The sequence below is a fragment of the Chinchilla lanigera genome, unplaced genomic scaffold (assembly GCF_000276665.1).
Source record: "Chinchilla lanigera isolate Chin_1 unplaced genomic scaffold, ChiLan1.0 scaffold00020, whole genome shotgun sequence".
Lineage (NCBI taxonomy): Eukaryota > Metazoa > Chordata > Mammalia > Rodentia > Chinchillidae > Chinchilla > Chinchilla lanigera.
Genome location: NW_004955421.1, coordinates 6251054 through 6269618, shown reverse-complemented (window position 1 = coordinate 6269618; position 18565 = coordinate 6251054). Strand labels below are relative to the sequence as shown.

The following is an 18565-nucleotide window of genomic DNA, read 5'->3' as shown; positions in this document are numbered from 1 at the left end:
AGTGAGTCCTTGATTGATCAATATTGCATGTCTCTATCTGTTTTCATGAGAAACCACTTTGAAGATATCAATATGTAATACAAGAAGCATTGTTAATTTCCTACCACTTTGTTTGTAACTCTGTATTGTCTGCACTGTTCTTTTGCTATTTTGTAAAAGGTTGTCTGTCTGTCAATGTTTTACTCCTTTTATTTTTAAAATTAAAAGAAGAAAAAGGCTAATTTCTGGCTCCCTGATAATAATGTACAGGATAAAGGAATAAAAAAATAAATAATAATAAACTGTCAGAGAAATTTACTGTGAAATAATTTATTTCTTGCATTCCATCGTGTTATTGCTTTGGAGTATAAGTATATATTTTTGTAGATAGATCAAGCTTAGTTTAAATTTTTACTTAAAATTTTATAAAGTTATCTACAGTGATATAGCAAGTTATCTACTCAAGATATAGTAGTAGTAGAGAAGAAAATCTTCCTTGAACAAAAAGTAACATTGAAATTATAGTATATACTGAATACAGTATACTTAGCAAATTCTTTATCTACATATCTTGCTGAAATACCAGAACTTCATGACTTGGTTATCATGACTGTAGGAGAAAAGTATTGATTGCAATATGTCTGTTCAAGAAATTTTATTTAGAAGTATTTACTGTTTAAGCAGCATCTATTAATGATAAACTCTTCTTAATGCTCTATTTAAATATATACAATTTTAGTTGTCACAAAACTGGCTTTACAAAATTACATACTGATACCAATATTTGTATTATTTGGCACTGGCAAACATCTTCATTTTTTACTGATTTTTATTAATAATTGTAAATTAAAATTTGCTTATAAAGTAGTTGAAATTCTCAAAAATCTGGGGCTATATACTTACTGTAATGTTAAAAAGGCAAGATTTAACTTACTTCAGTATGAATGCCATCTTTTATTAATCCTCTTATTTGTAATATGTTACCCTCAAATTTCACTGACTTAGGTGAAGGTTACCACTGTCAATTTCCAAATTAGAAAAGTTAGGGCAAAGCAATTTACATAATTTTGTGATAAGTAGTTTTTCCATATGGAGCTATGCCTTAGTTTAAACACAAAAAAACATTTTGCTTCAATAAAGTAAGCTGAGAGAGTTCTTTGCCCTATTCCTATGCTTATACGACTGTCATATTTTGAGGGGCAGAAGAAGTATGTACCAAATTTAGTGAATTGCCTAAACAAGCATTTTGGATAATAGCTGTTTTATATTTCACATACATCACAGAATTAAGCTGATGAGCCAATAGTTCAGTAGTTAGGAGGAGATGTTCTCTTTAGTGTGCCAAATTGGTGTGCACTTTCTCTTGTGCCCCTTAGTCACTGCCTCTCCCCAAATTGGGAGGTTATTCTGGTGTCTGTAAACTGAGATCCATTCCAGTGCAGCCTGAAGTGTCAGTGACAAACCTGGGATGCCAGCCAAGAAATGTAGACGCCCGATCTACTATTCCAACCACTAGACCGTGTACACCAAATCCCTGCATTTCTGAGCCAATTCCAGGGCAGCTGCTTATTAACTAACAGATGTCACTTGGTACTACTGACATCCATCAGAGAAAATGATTCTGCTTCAATCAGTCCTTGGGCATTGCAGAACTCAGCACCATAACCATTGTCCCAGGGTTCTTGTTTATTGCTTTATTAATAATAAAAATTCATGTTGCCTTGGCATTTATCTGGGTTTTGGAAGTGAATAAAACGGGATACTTTTGTTTAAATGAAGTCCCTTGTAAATCATTATAACCTTTGTATTTTATTGCTTTTTAGTTATTATGAAATAATACAAGCTTTGTTTAGCTGGATGGGGTGGAAGCACATTATACCTCAAATTAAGTGATAAAAGATAGCATAGTATTTTAACTACACAAACGACATTGCCTCTTGTAGTTTAATATTCACTTTTTTACTGGTAATAGAATATTAAGAAAAGGTTTTTTTCTAGTCAATCAAATATTTACTCATGGGTCTTTTAAGCAACACTATTATAGCAGGCTCTTGTTTTTATTATTGCTAAAATAAAAACCACCACCTCTAATAACTGTAAGCAGTTAATTTTGGAATCTGTTAGCTCCTTTTTGCAGCCTGCGACACATTATTCCAACCAGCATCCTGCCGTGTTGACCTCACTTTCTCTGCTTTGAGTCAATGATCCGTATGTGTTTTCCTACATCACTGCATATGCTTCTGCAGAGCGCGATTTTGTAGTTATGAATCCCTTCTTTGCAAACAACGGAAACTGATTATTAGTAGCTTATGAGAAACATTAAATTTATTGAAAAGATTTTGTATTGCATCACAAGATTTGTGGCAGAGTACAATAGGCACACTGCCGGAAGGGAACATAAACAAGGTCAGGACTTCCAGCAGTAGGTCTTTACAAATCTTTGTAGTTGCTTCAGTGACTCCAAGAGTCACTTTGTCTCACTGAATAAAATAAAATTTAAGAATCCAAATTCCTGAAAGGATCTGGCCCAATTAAAATCTGGAACTTACTTGGACAAAATGACCATAGTTGCAATTTTGAGATGAGGGATTACTGTGCATTAAGTAGTCAACCCAGGAGCTACTGCCTGCATTCTATTCCTTTAGTTTCTTCCCATTGAAAAGCTTGCCTTTCATGTAAGACATTTAGCATGGTGCTTAATTCTTCAAAAATGCGCAATTAATTTTCCCATATTGTTTTGTTGATTGGTGTATAATTTCTATTGTTGTATGTATGCCTCCTATGAATTAAATTCTGTCTCTTTCAAATTCATATGGAAGCTCTTGCTTCCAGTGTGATTGCATTTGGAGGTTGGGCTTTTAAAGATCATTAGGTTTAGAAGAGTTTATGACAGTGGGGTTTCATGATGGGATTCATGCCCTTATAAAAAAAGATGGGAAAGCCACTCTTTCTGTCTTTTCATCATGTGAAGATACAGCAAGAAGACAGCCATCTACACACCAAAAAGGAACCTGACATTGAATTGACCGACTCTTTGACTTTGGATTTTTCAGCCACCAAAATGATGATAAATAAATATTCTCTGTCTAAGCCACTTAATGTATGATGTATGCCATTCTGTTATAGCAGTGCAAGTTAACTAAGACAAATTGATTCAAATATATTCCTTTTTATATTATCCAAATATCTTATAAAATGCTGAAAATTTACCTTCCAGTTCCAATGGCAATAAGTACTTAGTCAAACCCAGGGACTACATTCAGAGGTGATGTTAGTGATTAACTTCAAAGCCTAGGTCTTAGAGAAATGGACAACTGGCTCATGACAGGATGTTATCTTCTCATTATATTCATCACATAGTGAACAGATCTCTAGTTTTAGTGCCCTTATACTACCCATATAAAAATAAAGGGAGAACAAAATGAGAACAGAACAGACTGAAAAATGTATCTGCATATTTATATTGGCATGAATATGCATGCATGAATTGTTCTCTAAATGTATACATGCATTCAGGGTCTTTACAACTGTTAATAAAGTCAAATTTATATTTTACAGCCCTTATCCTCTAATCTCAACACAGGACACATTCTGCATCACTGGGATGTGATACATAAAATCCGCAACTTAAAGGAGAAGAGGTTTCTTTCAGCCTATTGTTTTAGTTCATGATTGACAGTGAGACTTGATGATGAAAAATAGGCTTAACTCCTGGCAGACAGGAAGCAGAGAGAGAAGGGGGAGTTGGCAACAAGACTACACCCTTCAGGGTCGTGTGCCCAGTGATCCACTTCCAACCAGGCCCCTTCTTCACAGCATACTCAGTAGGTGAACTCATCAGTGGATAAATCACTGATGAGTATAGCTCCCCTAGAGATCCGAGATCCAAATACATGAGACTCTGGGGTTATTTGAGATTTAAACTATAACCCTATATTTTTTTTGTCTTTGCCTAGATTTTGACTCAACCAATGCTCTTCTTTCTGAAAAAGTCCTGTCTGGAGACTGGTGGGAATTTTTTTCTAGAATCCTTCTAGAAAACTTCTTTCTGGGGATGAAAATTTAGAAATGACAAGAGTTTTTCCCTGGCTTCCATTCTGTACCACAGGGTGTCCATTTAGTAAAAAGATTATTTTGTCTCTTTGTTAATGAAGGTTACTCATCTACTCTACATAATGACTTCTACCATGGCCCTATCTCCTACAACCTACCTATTTAGTGCTATCAGGAGGCTGGGTGGAATGATCAGAGATTACATGACCCATCACTCATGTGAATCTTTATGCAAGCTTCAGGACCAGACAGAAAATAAAATTAAATTATATGGGTGTAAAATAAGTGGAAAACTGAAAATTATACCATTGAATGCGATGTACAGACTAATTTTATTTAAGCTTTGAAAATGGGAAAAGGTGGTAGCACATTATGATAAAAGTAGGTAGAATCTCAAGTAAAACTATAAGTTAGTTTCATTTTATTTATATTTTCTTGGGGATCAGAGTTACTGTAATATTCATCACAATAAGGCACAAACTTGGTAAATAAGATTCTTAGGGGCAATGATTAGTCCATTTTTAACTACAGGAATGAGAGAATACAGACATTCCTTTGCCAAAAATTAAACAATTATGTCAGATTCATCTCAACATTGAGGCTCTAAAGATAAATAAGGTATAATATTTACTCTAAGGAGTGTAGAGCCTGGTAAGGAGACAAACATTATTAACATCTATTAAAATATTTAAAATAGAGGTGTATATAGGACAGTAGTTCTCAAAATTCCATCTGCAGCACATTCATCAAAGAACTTGTTAGCACACAAGTCACTGAGCCTCATTCCTAGAGTGTATGATTTGATAGGTCTGGGGATGAGCATGAGAAATTGTATTTTTTTAAAAAATGAATTCTTTATTGGCACATTTTATATGTACAAAGTGATCACATTCATCATAAGGAATTTGGATCTGTACATGGTATGTCTTGATATTTCTTTTTTCCCATTTCCTTACCCTCCCTTTAAAACCCCTTCCCGTGCTCATTTACAGAACATTTGCTTCTATTTTGTCCTTCTTTTCTCCTTTCTTTTTTTTTCTCTTCCTTCCTACTCCCTTTCCAACTTCTCTTCCCATTTCTACAATTTCTTCCTATTTTACAGTATCTATAATACATTTTGGTCCTCATTTACATGTTCAGTTTCACACACCAGAGGGACAATGTGATATTTACACATGTGTGTTTGATTTATTTTACTTAAGAGTACGGTCTTGAAGTGCAACCATTTATCTCTAAATATCTCAAGCTTATTCTTCATTTCTGAGTGTCTTGGTTAGTTTTCTCTCATTGCTGGGACAGAATACCTGATGCCCAAAATTAAGGAAGCAAAGGTTTATTTCACTTACAGTTTGTGGAGGTTTCAGTCCATACTTGGCAGATTACAAGGCAGAGTGGCACATGCCAGAGGGCTACAGCTGATGGTGGCAGAACACAGCCAAAGCAGCAAACAAGCACACAAGGGAGGAAATGGCCAGAAGCACCCTCTTTCTCTCCCTTACATATGCAAACTATCCACCCCAGGGCGGGTGTAGCTCTCACACCCATAATCAATCAAACTCTAAACCCTGCCCCATGGCCGCATGAGGCTTTGGGGGGACACCAGACACAAACCATAACACTGAGTAATACTCCATTGTATAAAGAAACCACATCTTTTGTATCCATTCATCAGTTAGCGGGCATTTGGGTTGTTTCCAAAATTCAGGTATTGCAAACTGTGTTACTAGGAATATAGGTGTGAATATATGACTGTGGTATGATGTTTTTAATTTTTCAGGAAGATACCAAGAAGGGGAATAGCTGGGTGAAATAAAACCTCTAGTTTTAGTTTGCTGAGGAATTCCACACTGAGGATTTAGTTTGCTGATTTTAGTTTAGATTTAGTTTGCTGAGGATTTCCACAGTGGTTGCACCAGTCTACACTCCCACTGACAGTGAAAAAGCATTCCCTTCCCCTCACTGTCCCAGAAGCATTGTTATTGGTTGATTTCTTGATAATACCATTTTTCTGGAGTGAGGTGAAATTTCAGACTTGTTTTAATTTGCATCTTTCAACTGACCAATGATGTTGCACATTTCTAAATATATTTATCTGATATTTGTATTTCTTCATCTTAGAAGTGTATTCATTTCAGACGCCCATTTTTGGATTGGGTCTTTAAATTTGGTGGCTCTGAGTTTTTTGTTTTGAGTTCTTTATATATTCTAGGTATCAGTTCTTTGAGATACAGCTGGCAAAAACGTTTTTCCAATTTCTGTGAGCTGTCTCTTCACTCTGTTGGTGATTTCTTTTCCTGTGCAAAAGTTTCTTTTTAATAAGATGAGAACCCAATTGTTGATTCTTTGTGATATTTGCAATGTGATTGGGGTTTGGTTCATAAAGACTTTGCTTACATCTATGGCTTCAAGAGTTCTGACTATTCTTTCTTCCAGCAAATTTAGTGTTTCTGTTTTAATATTTAGATCCTTGGTCCATTTTCATTTTATTTTAGTTCATGGTAAGGGATATGGATCTAGTTTTAGTCTCTGATGTGGAAATCCAATTTTTCCAACACTATTTATTAAAAAAGCTATCTTTCTTCCAGTGAAGGTGTTGGGCCTCTTTGTTGAAGATAAGGTGACAGAGTGTGTTTGGAGTAGGTTCTGTCTCTTCAAATCTGTTCCATTGACCCTTGGGTCTGTTTTTCTGATCCTTGGCACTGTAGCTTTACAATATAATTTCAAATCAGGGATTGTGATGCCTCCTACCTTGTCTTTGTTGCCCATAATTGCTTTTGCTATTCTAGGTCTCTTCTGATTCCAAATGAATTTCAGGATATTTTCTCTAATTCTATAAAGTATGCTTGATATTTTGATCAGGAATATATTAAATCTATATAACAGTTTTGGGAGTATGGCCACTATGTTTTTCTTTCTATTGATGATCAAGGGATATTTTTCCATTCTCTGATATCCTCTTCAATCTCCTTTTACAGAGTATTATAATTTTCAGTGTAAATTTTCCTTTACTTCCTTTGTTAGATTGATTCCTAAGTATTTAATGTCTTTGGATGTTATTGTAAAAGGTGCATGTTATGGTTTATGTCTGTGTGTCCCCTCCAAAGCCTCATGCAGTCACGGAGCAGACTTTTAGAGTTGAATAATTGTGGGTGTGAGAGCTACACCCACCCTGGGGTGGATAGTTTGCATATGTAAAGGAGAAGAAAAGAGTGCTTGAGGCCATTCCTCCCCCATTCCGCCCTGGTGGGTGCTTGCGGCTTAGCTGTGTGCTGCCTCCCTGAGATGCAGCCCTCTGCCACGTGCGACTCTGCCTTATAATCTGCCAAGTACGGATTGAAACTTCCACGAACTGTAAGCGAAATAAACCTTTCCTTCCTTAATTTTGGGTGTCAGGTATTTTGTCCCAGCAGCGAGAAAGAAGTAACCAAGACAGTGCAGTTTCCCTAATTTCTCTTTATGAGTTTGTTGCTTGTGTACAGCAATTGTATTGATTTTTTAGTGTTGCCTTTATATCCAGCTACACTACTTAATTTGGTTATTACATTTGGAAGTCTTTTGGTGGAGTTTTTGGTGTCTTCTATGTAGAGTATCATGTTATCTGCAAATAATGATAATTTAACTACTTCCTTTGCTATCATTATTCCTTTTATTTCTTTTTCTTGTCTAACTGCTCTCACTAATGTTTCCAAAATTATGTTGAATAGGATTATTAATAGTGAATATCCTTGTCCTGTTCCTGATTTTAGAGTGAAAGCTTTCAGGTTTTGACCATTTACTGGTTGTCATAGTTAGGTTTGATCAGATTGAGATAAAGATCATGTACTCCAATTTTCTGCAGGGTTTTTATCATGAATTGGTGTTAGACATTGTCAAATGCTTTTCCTGTATTGAGAGGATTGTGTCACTTTTATCCTTCGCTCTGTTGATATGGTGTATTGTATTTATTCATTTGGATATTTAGAATCATCTCTGCTTCCCTGAGATGAATCCTCTTTGGTCATGGTGTTTAATCTTCTTAATGATTTGCTGCATTCTGTTTGACAGAATCTTATTGAGGATTTTTGCTTCTATATTTCTAAGGGAAATTTGCTTATAGTTCTTTGGTTTTTTTTTTGTTTTTTGTTTTTTGCTTTTTTTTTTTTTTTTTTTTTGAGACAGGGTCTCACTCTGCAGTTTAGGCTGGCCTTGAGCTCACTTTGTAGCCCAGGCTGCTCTCAAACTTGCAACAATCCTCCTGCATCAGCCTCCCGAATGCTGGGATTACAGGCATGCACCACTATATCCAGCTTCTGCTTTTGATATGAGGGTAATATTTGCTTCCAGGAATGACTTTGGGAGCATTGCTTCCCTTTCAATTTCTTCAAAGTTTGAGGAGTAGTTTCATGAGATATTCTCTAAGTTTCTTGTAGATTTCAACAGTGAATCCATCAGGACCTGAGCTTTTCTTTGTTAGTAGATATTTAATTACATTTTGATTTCATTGACCTATATTGGGTTATTTAGAATTTTTATATCTTCTTGATTCAGCTTTGGTAATTCATATGCATCTAGGAATCTGTCCATTTTTTTCTGCTTTCCATCTTGAGTACAGGTTCTCAAAATGGTTATTGATGATCCTCTGGATTTACACAGGTCTATTGTGGTTTCACCTTTTTCATTCTCAATTACATAGGTTTGAGTCTTTTCTTTCTTTTTTTGTTAAAATTGGCTATGGTTTTTCCATTTTATTTAATCTTTCAAAGAACTGATTCTTCAATTCATTGATTATTTGTATTGTTTTCTTAGACTCAATTGCATTATTTTCTTCTTTGATCTTTATAATTTCTTCCTTCATATAAACTTTGGGTTTGGGTTGTTCTTCTTTTTCTAGAAGTTTGAGGATCATCATTAGGTTGTTTATGTGAGCTTGCTCTGTTTTTCTGATATGAAAATTCACTGTTCTAAATTTCCCTCATAGGACTGCTTTCATTTTATCCCATAAGTTCCAATATGTTGTATTGCATTGTCATGTGGTAGAAACTGTCTATCTCTACTTTAATTTCTTCTATCACCCATTTGTTGCTCAAGAGGGTTTCATTTAATTTCAATGTGTTCATGTAGTTTTTGTTGTTTCTTTTGTCTTTGATTTTCAGTTTCATTACACTATGGTATGATAAAATGCATGGGATAATTCCAATAACTTCGCATTTACTTAACCATGTACTATGAGCTAGTATGTAGTCTATTTGGTGAAGGACCCATGCATAGCTGAGATGAATAAGTATTCTGATGTTGGTTGGAACACTGTAGATATCTACTAAATCCATTTGTTATCAGGTTTTACTTAGTTCTGTTATTCCTTTGTTAATTTTTTTGTCTAGTTAATCTATTTGTGACAATGGCATATGAGGGCCCCCATTACAACTGTGTGAGTGCTTATTTGATTTTTCATGTCTATTAATATTTGTTTTATATAGCTTTTTGCACTAATATTTGGTGCATATATACTTGTGATTGTTATCTCTTCCTCTTGGAGCTCTCTCTTAACAAATGTATAGTGACCTTCTTTGTCTCTTTTTATCAGTCTTGACTTGAAGTTCACTGTATCTACAGATAGCTACTCCTACTCTCTCCTGGGTTCCAGTTGCATGAAATATTGTTTTTCATCATTGTTTCTGATATGATTTCTCTATGGCTTCATTCATCTTTTTTTTTTTTTTTAATTTCTGCTTCTACCATTTCAGAAATTTCAGGTGAGTGGATTCTGATTTCCTCAATCTTATAGTCCCCTGAACTTGTCCTGGGTAGGCTGGAGATCTAGGATTACATCTTCCTTCTGCCTTGTCATTTTTTAAATTTCAAATTGGGTTTCTTGATGCTTATATATTGTTTATGGTTGGTAGCTTTATCACTAGTATTGAGATTTTCCTAGGAAATGTCTACTTCTCAGAAATCTCTTCTAGGCATAGCTCATTCTTATCCTTTGTTTCAAGATCCTACCTTCCCAATTTATTTATTTATTTATTTTTATTTTTTATTTTTTGGGTTTTTTTTTTTTCGGTACTGGGAACCAAACTTATGACCTTGCGCTTGCCAGGCAGGCGCTGTGCCACTGAGCTAAATGCCCAGCCCCCTACCTTCCCAGTTCATTAGTGATGAGAAGTTGCTATCCATTTCACCCAATACTCAGTCCTTAGGTTCTAGACAATAGTGATGAGTATGACCCCAGATAATCACAATGTTGTTGCTCAAGGGAAAAAAACTGATTACAACAGGTATGACACCCTGACTAATATAGTTCAATTAGCAATAACAATACCATCAAGCACAGCCTAGAAATTGACAGACTGTTTTAACTATTAATTATTTTTAACCATAGAAGCAAAATCTACAGTTAAATAATGAAATCCAACATAAGCCAGGAACTTGTATGAAGTGAGTTTCTCCATAATAGAGTGATTTTACCCTTATGGGTATTTTAGAGAGGTAGGGGAAAAATAGAGAGATTAATGTAGAGAAATATAGAAGAAGCAAGACTGAAAGACAAAGGATGATCACTCAAGCTTTGAGAAAGTAGAGAGAAAGAATGAAGGAGAAAGAAAAAATTTAAATGAACCAGAAAGACTAGAGAAAATGCTCACTAATAGGAAAATATCAAACAGTCAAGAAAGACAATTGAGGAAAGAGAGAGAAAAAAATTGCACAAAATCAGAAAATATCAGTAAAAACTAAACAATCACCAAAAAAAGACCAAAAAAGGGGAACAAATGAACCAACCAACAAACAAAAAAGCAATAAAATTCCTCTGGTGTCCACAGTTTTCTGTTAGTCTCCAAGCCAGAGCCCAAATCTGTCCTGGATAGCCCTGCAAACCCTGGGGCTAATCTTGGCCTCCACATGTAGGAGGTATGGCCAAATTCTTCAACCAGCAACTTCCTGCATGTCCATCAGTGGCCCACCCACAGCTCCTTACCCTGTTTGAGTCTACATTGCTCTCCCAGTTGCTGGGCTTCCTCAGACACAATAAACTGCTCCCAGTCTTGTGTACAGTTGGCTGCTCCCAGCCCTTGCACAGCTGCCTCACTTCCACTCTGTTGGCACATCTCTCTCCTCTATCACATTGCTGGAAGCAGAGTAGGGGGAATGCTGACTTCCCACTCACTGCTCCACATTGGCCCCAAACTGCTTAAGTCCCGAATACCTCTCCTCTCTCACATTGCTGGGAGCAGGACAGGGGAGGTGGTCCTGTTCCACTCACTACCTTCATTGCGACCAGTATGATCCATAACCTTGTTGCTGTGGGTTTCAATCATCTACTATAGCACATGACCAAAAACAAAAAACAAAAACAAAAGCAAAAACTGGTGGGCTTACCAACCTATCCTGTATGGCTTGAGTTTGCTGTGTTCTTGCAGTCCAAGTTTTTTGGGAACTTCCAAGAATAGCAGTGCATTTTTCACAAGCAGGCAGAGGTCCCACAGGCAGCCTTGTGGGCTGCTTCAGTGTTTTATAAAATCCCTTCACCATGTTTGTTTGATATACAAGTCTCTTATTTCAGATTGATTTTGGCATCAAGATGTCTGTCCATCCCTTTCTTGCAATTATCTATGTTTTTAGTTGATTTTCTCTGAGTTTCTCAAATATAACTTTTCCTGTATTCACCTGTGTTGAATCACCCCTGATTTGTATTTCTAACTCATTACCTGGTGGTGATAATGCTGAAGGCCTGGTGACCAGGATTTGAGAACCATTGACATAAGAGCCTGTGAAGAAAATGTGGAAGGCCATTGTACTTACCTGTGGGGAGACCAGGGAAATAAATCAATTATTAGGTTTCTAAGTTATAAAAAGCAGATTTTAGCTATTTTAATAGGACCATAACACTAGACATTAACATGGTGCAGGAGAAATAATGGTGGCCAATTTTCCAGGAATAATGCATCAAGCTACACCATGCAGGCGGACTGATGACTAAATGGCTACCAAGATCCAAGCCAAGTCTTGTCACGGTTTCAAATCTGCCAGGAACTTAACTTTGCTGGTTACATTTTAATGAATTTGCCAGCATTAATGCCATTCTTAAATTTACTATATTTCCTATACAGCAGATTATTTTCCCCAACTTTTGGATTCTGTGTGGAGTCTTCTTCAAGTTATTGAATTTTGAAGCAAATTATCATCTAATAGAACGTGATTGGTGTATCCTTGTTTTATACCTTGGATGTGAAGGAAACTGGGGAAGTGGTACTAAGAGAGCTTGACACATCCTCATCTATAGCATGTTTATGCAAAATGAACTGAGCATGAAGAAAACATGTCCACTACAGGGAGGTTTTACAGATATTTGAACATTTCCCCCCAGAAGAAAATAAAATAAGGGTGGACTTGGAGGTAAACTTGGAGATCTGAGAGAAGGGCTTTTGCCATAGAGGAAATTCTTGATAACACTTACATAACCTCTTATGATCTTATCAAAACATTCCTTTGAACTCACTTTGCTTTGTCCTTCAAAGTCAGATATGCTGGCCATCCTTCAGAATACCATACACATACCTGTGTTTTATATACAGACATATACCTTGTATCATGTAGTTCACCAAACCTGGGAAATTTATCGTTTCTCTGTTTTCAGCACTGATAGTTAGCCCTCTGCTCATTTGTCACTTTCCCCAGGAGACCTTCTTGACCTCTTTCACTCTCATAACAAAGTACTACAGCTTCGTTGTTTAGAAAACAGGGATATTTATCTTCCAGCCATGGAGGCTCAGTGTGAAGTGAGGGTGTCTGTGAAGGACTATAACAGAGGAATCTGTTCCAGGTCTTTCTGTTTGCCTTGTGCCTAGTCTTTTGTCTCTTCATGTCATCTTACCTCTGTGTATCTGTGCCTTTGTCCAATTTTCCCTTTTGTTTATAAGTATTCTTATAAACAACTTAACCCTCTACTTAACTTGATTACCTCTGTAAAGACCCTCTTTCCAAATAAAGTCACATTCCAATGCACTGGGAGTTTAGATTCCAACTGATCTTTATTTGAGGGATACAACCAAACCCAGAATAGATTTTATAGCAGCATATATTTCCACTTTTAGAAATTGCAGTTATGGGGCCAGAGATATAGCTTAGCGGCACAAGCGCCTGCCTGGCAAGCACAAGGTCTGGAGTTTGATTCCTGGTACCAAAACAATAAATAAATACATAAAAAGAAATTACAGGTACGACTTTACAGTCATGTAGGGATGTAGCTGTCTGTTTCTCCCCTAAGGTCTTATGCCCTAAGGCAACAAAGTCAACACTTTCCAGGTGTCAGTGTGTAGAGTAGAGGTGTTAAGTAAACAACAGGTCCACACCCCCAATACCAGGCTCAGTTGGTTAGGTGTTTTCATCTGGGCCATGAGACACAGGGCATGGTTTAATGAGAATTCTGATTTAGAAAATGGGAGCAGCCCCTCCTCTCTGCACTTTAGCACCAAGGAAATGCCAAGTGCATCGCACATTATTGGACAAGGGTAACATGCAGCTAGGCAAGCTTCAGAGTTTCCAGTGTTCTCTCTATTGCTTCCCCTAGGAAAATAATACATCAACAATGAAATGAAAACTGCTTTCAGTTTCCTGATGCACTTATTCCCTGGCTGCAAGAGTAGGTTTAGAAAATGGTCTCACTGGAAATATGTGTCTTTCAACACTTATGAGGAAAAGGACTTCCATGCTGGTATTTGAAATTGTCAGTATGTTCCATTTCCACACACATTATTTCAGCACAGAGCTTTCCAAATGATACAATGTCAATAAGAGTTGAATTGGTTTTTACACCCAAAGGATTTGTCCAAGGAATAGGGATGTCCACTGGCCTTTTAAATGGTAGGGCTCTAATTTGTTGTTGTTTGCTTTAAGTAACAGATCTGAGAGCTAAATGGGGGGAGGGGGTTATTTGCATAGTGGTATGGTAGACACTTAAAATATTTTCATGTAAATTAGTTGGATTCATATTTCCCTGGCTTTTAAATGCTTACTGTAGTCCTAAAGATAAGAGAGTGAAGAAAGTCATTTTCCAGCTATAGATCTATGACATTGTGACCTTATTTCAAATAGTAGCAATTTCTATAATCTCAGATTTTTTTTAACTTTCCAAACAGTGCTCACCTCTTTTGTTACTCATCATTCCCAGAACATCTTGAAAGACAATGGACAGTTTGCTACCACGCATAATATAATGCTACATATTTATTCCAAAAACGGCATCCTTAAGCATTGTGTCAGTGACTATGAACTTAATTTCTGATATTTTATTTGGAGAAAGAATAACATGTTCTAGATATACAATGGCAGGATAATAAACACTTGAACTCTTCTAAAACTAATAATTTTCCTTTAAATGACTACATCAAGTGGTACTTACAAAATTAATTTTCAAAAAAGGATGAATAAAAAAGGATGAATGATGTATGTAGAAATTCTTTTTTTTTGTGGTACAGGGGATTGAACTCAGGGCCTTGTGCATGCTAGGCAAGCACTCTACCACTGAGCCACATCCTCAGCCCTGTGTGTAGAAATTCTTAGTAGACAGATATTGAAACTAATAAATGCAGATGCTTTGCTCTGTCAATAATACCTGAAAGAAAACAATTGATATATTTATTCATAGATATAATAATAAATATATGTAATTATATATATATAATTTTAAACAGAACAGCTCTGTAAAGTGGAAAGGTAGATACCTACTTACCTATCATATTTCCCATCTTCTAGCTAAGGATATTAAAATTCAGGAACTTATCCTAGATAATTGGATTAGGAAGTGATAGAGCCAGTCTTTGAATGCTGACACTTGGTTTTACTTCATGGTTCATGTCTTAATCACTGTGTCCCTCCAAGGTGTGGCTAAGCACCTCAAGATTAAAATCAAGTACATGGAAATTAACCATTAAGTTCTTCACCCCCTTTTTAGTAGTCTGAGGTTGAACCAATTTTTCTCATTTCTGTTGCCATGCCCTGGTTCCAATCAGTGCGATACCTCACCTAGACCATAGTAAAAGCTTGTAAGATGTGCTCATCACCCCGTGCCCTGCTCTCATGTATACTCTATTTGAAGATCAAATGACTGCATAAAGTGGATTCCATATGCTATGCTTTTGCCTGGGCATGGTGGTTCAAGCTGAGCCAGAATATAGTAAATGTGAAGCAAAGCTGGGCACCTTTGTGAGACCTTGTCTCAAAAAAGGGGATAGGCATGAGGATATGAAGCTCAGTGCTCCCTGGATTCAGTCCCCAGTACTGAAGAAAATGTATTTTTGTTCCATATGCTGTCCTTTCATTATTCCATCACTCATGGAATAAAGACTAAAACCCTTCTTATATATACAAGATTCTGCCTGACCTGGCTCTTGATGTCTCAGGCCCATTTCTTTTGTTTGTTTGTTTGTTTTTGTTTTTTTTTTTTTCTGGTACCAGGAACCGAACTCACGACCTTGCGCTTGCCAGGCAGGCGCTGTGCCGCTGAGCTAAATCCCCAGCCCCTCAGGCCCATTTCTTACGCTCCTCCTCATGGAGCACATCAAGTTTCCATCAATACTGTTCTTTCTGTTTCTCAGATATATCATGGTGCTCTAGACTTGAGATTCAAATCCATTAATTTTTTCTGCCTAAAATTCTCCTTCCTGCTTCTTTTTGCCATGTTAGCTCTTACACATCCCTCAGAGATTGGCTCACATTTCACCACTTTATGGAAGCCTGACTTCCTCCTTCACACTGAGACACCTTCTTTAACAGATCATTTTAGCAGCCTGTATGCTCTGTGTGATCTTTGACCTAATTACCGTTAAGCTGTTATTTATTTTGCTTCTGATTGTTTCTCCCTTGTGAAGTCCAAAGCAATTAGAATAGGATATTTTAAATCTTTTATTTCTTGCATAAATCATGCATGATTTAATTGCAAAATTTCTGTTCAATGATCAGCATAAAAGACATGTTCTTACTAGGGCAGTCAGGAAAGCAATACAGAGATGGTGGCATTTAATCTCTGTTTTAAAGGGTAGCTAGTTTCTAAAAAGAAGAATGGGGTAAGAGTGGGGATAAAGTTTTTTAAGGTGTTAGAAATCCCTCAAAAATCTTAGGGATGGAAAAGCTCAATATTTACAGCTGATAAAGATCATACATTTATTCTGCTACGCAGTAGGAGAGGAGCTGTATCAGGAAATAATTCTGAAATTAAGATTTAAAAAGTGACTTTGATTTTGCAAGAAAAAAACTACTAAATTTTAAGAAGGAGCTTTAGTAAGCATTGTTTGATAGGGTTGCACTGAAAATTTAAAATTTGGGAATCAGGGATGTTTTTGAACCTCAAGAGGGTTTCAATCTCAGCTCATATCTCTGCTTGCCAATTAATCTTGGAAATTTTACTTAAGCTCTGTGTTACACAGGACAATGCTTTATACAACAACAAATCCTGATGTTTAGTGGCTCAATTCAATAAAAGTTTATGTTTAACTGTCATTTAAGACGAGTCTTTGGTCAACAGTCTTTGGTCTTTATTTCTTATACCTAATGAGCCAGTAATCCCAGCAAACACTCGGAGTCTTCTGTGTTTGATTTTAATAAAGAATACAGGAATGATGAAGTATGTTAAATGTTCCAGTACAGGGTCAAGAACATTAGTGATCATTCCTTTGGTTGAAGGCAGAAATCAAGGCCCAAACTCTATGGAAGGCAGTGGAAAAAGAGAGAAAAAAATGGAGAAAGCCCAAGAAATATATGCATTATACTTGGTTCTAAATTAATGTTTTCTGTTTTGCATTTGGAACATGTATTTAGACTCTTGAGGACTTGAATGGAAATGATAACTTGGCTATATTCAGCTAGAGACAACTCGGCGTTGCAGCCAGCAGCTGCTCCCCACAGTCCTGTTCTGTGCAAGAACCAGAGTCCTCCATCCATCAGCTGAGCACAGCCGAGTTGTCAGACTGCCCTGATGTTATAGTCTTTAACAGTGTTACATTTGAGTTATTCATTTGTTTTGTAAGATTGGCTGACACTGTTGTAGTGTTTTCTGAAACAAAAGAAACAATATTGGGCTTTGCTCATAATGTGGAAGCGTTTATTACATCACTTCTCAATTTGATGCTTCACACACAGTGAATAGAACAAATGTGAAAACAATTTAATGATGAAACAACTGGAATCAATTTGTAATTTTACTTTTTATTAAGAAGCAACATTAAAAGTAAAAGAAAAAGTATACAAGAGACATTAGCTCAAAAACACCAAAAGTTAAAGTGAGAGTTCCATTGTTGTCTAAACATTGTGTGTGTGTGTTTCAACACACATATGCATGTGTGTAAATTTTGGGAAGCTTAACTTGTATCACAGCCAAGAACACAGCTTGGTAGCACAAGTGCCTGCTGGCCAGTGCAAGGTTCTGAGTTCAATTCCCAGTACCAAAATAAGAAAAAAAAAACACAGCATCATTAGATACCAATTTCATGTGATTTCTGATTTTGCCATTAGACTAAAATGATACCATGCTACGAAGAAATCATGCTGCACAGAAATTTTAAAGAGATGTCCATTTATGTTTGTAGATTACTCAAAAATAAGTAAATACCAACATGTGACATATCATGTCATGATTTAGTAAACTCATTCCTTCATCTTTATCTTTTCAGAGAAGAAAATTGATCTGCAAAGTAATTTGTATAAAATGGCGTAATTCACTCTTCATCTAGCATTTAGAAATATTAAGTAATTTTAGAATCATACATAGAAATATAAGTGGCTGAAAATGACCCTCACAGTCTCTAAGTAAAAGACTCTTGGATTGCTTTTCCCTGTATATTTCTTTCCTGTCTTCTGGAACTACTTTATTGGTCAAGATTTTATTTGTTTTTTGGTTTTGTTTTTTGTTGTTGTTGTTATTTTGGAAACAGGGTCTTGCTATGCAGTTCAGGCTGGCCTTGAGCTTATTTTGTAGCCCAGGCTGTTCTGGAACTCAAAATGATCCTCCTGCCTCAGCCTCCCAAGTGCTGGGATTACAGGTGTGAGCCACCACGCCCAGGACAAGATTTTAAATTAATTATATTTTGCTTACATTCCCTTCTCCCATCCTAACAGTGTCTAAATTAAGGTGTTTATATATCATTATAGCAGTGAATTAACCAAAACAATATTTTGCTCATAACTGTAACTTTATGAATCAGCCTTCTTGCCATCTAAATTCTATGACTCACATTTAGTTAAAGAAGAATGAAATTTAACCTTTTGAAGGATTGAACAAAGGATTCAACAACCCAAAGATACAAGGAATCAGGAGTGTATTCCATTCTCCAAATCTCCAGCTTCTGCCGTTCAAGAAAACCCAAATTCCAGCCAGAGGGAGCTTATTGCTCTTCTTACATGGACACCAAATCATTTTTTTTTTATTTTAGAAATAAAAGGAGGAAAATACTAACAGACCGACAACATTTTACAAAATAGTATAGGATCAGTACAGACATTACAGAGTTACAAACAGAGTGGTAGGGAATTAACAATGCTTATTGTATTACATATTGATATCTTC

At 36.3% G+C, this 18565-nt stretch overlaps 1 protein-coding gene across 3 annotated transcripts in view; it reads left to right on the top strand.

Moving 5' to 3' along the window:
• The window catches only part of Grm7 (glutamate receptor, metabotropic 7), an 818896-nt gene that overhangs the window by 272939 nt on the left and 527392 nt on the right, over positions 1 to 18565 (top strand). The window lies entirely within an intron of this gene.